Source organism: Cebidichthys violaceus, unplaced genomic scaffold, assembly GCF_023349555.1.
Source record: "Cebidichthys violaceus isolate CVI_PGR_0920_01 unplaced genomic scaffold, fCebVio1.0.p SCAF_39, whole genome shotgun sequence".
NCBI classification, from domain to species: Eukaryota; Metazoa; Chordata; class Actinopteri; order Perciformes; family Stichaeidae; genus Cebidichthys; species Cebidichthys violaceus.
The window spans coordinates 520,981-522,351 of NW_027176583.1; positions in this window are offsets into that span (position 1 = coordinate 520,981).

Below are 1,371 nucleotides of genomic sequence, written 5' to 3' on the forward strand. Positions count from 1 at the left end.
GGAGCAACATAACTAGTTATTGAAAAACCTTGTATATGCAGTTACCCCCAGAAAGCCACAAACACGATGCAAACATACCTCCACCCTCTTTTGCTGCTACTTTCTTTGTTACCAAACTAAAAGCGGGAAAACTTCAGTCACCAAATGGACACCTGAAACCAAAAATCAACAATGAATTGACACTTACCAAGTTGGACTAGGTCTAGAATATTGTTCTCCCCCATAAAAACAAAACTCATGAAAGACAATCCCCATAAATTCACCAGAGTCTAGTCTTGACCGAAGCCCCAGTTGCCTCTACATACAAGTTAACAAACCCACATTTTCTGAGGAGCGACACAAACCAAACTGAGCCTAATTACCACAAAGTTCAGACTTCATATTACCAGCATGGTTCATTTGATCCCAGATGAGCCAAGGATTTGTCCCACAGCTCAAGGCTTCAGGGGAGACCACATAGTGTAACTAAAAAGAAGTTCACGTCACTAAAATGTGATGATAATAACAAAACCAAACAGAAAACAGGAGAGAGAGAGAGAGAGAGAGAGAGAGAGAGAGAGAGAGAGAGAGAGAGAGAGCAACTTACTGACGACCACCAGCTAATATAATCATGCAGACTCCACTCATCAGGCTGCTGGAGGGTCGGTGCAGTAACCATTTTATTTATAATCCCCTTTAATAATACATCATGATGCTGCTTGAATCAAAGAAACCACACAAATACATATTATTTAAGAAAAATACAAGTTGCCCAAAATACAAAAAAAAGGAGATAAAATAAAAACCAGTCAATCAAAGGAACAAGACAGCAGCAGACTTTTAAAGGTTAAATGAGGCGTTTTTGTCACAACCCGCCCTCTAGTGGTTGTTTAGGGAACAACAGCACTCAGCTGATCGAGTTCAGTTCAGTTAAAAGTAGTTAAGTCACATCAACAGCCAAACTCTCAAAGCTCATTTTAAATATTTAAATAATCGTAATAATGGCATGCTTTTATCCCAATACGGTATTTTATTTTGAAATCTGCACATCTGCACCGAGTGTTTTAGAAATATACATAAAGCCCCCCCACCTCCCCGTTAAATGTCACCATTAGTGTTCAAGTAAACCACAGTTTGAAGCTGTTGAACGTTGGTTCATGTGGGCGTGAGTGTCTTTCAGTAGAAACATATTGATGCATCTACAAAAACTAGATTGTTGTGAAGCTGCTTTAGATTTAAATCTATAGTTTAACGTCAGGTTAGTGTCGTAGATCAGCGCGCGACAGAGGGAAGTCTGTAGCTACAAAACTGAAGCAGTCAGCTGGTTTGATTCTTCAGTCAGGAAGCGAGAGGAGGCAACGCGGAAGATAATACGCTTTGCACAGTTGTGTG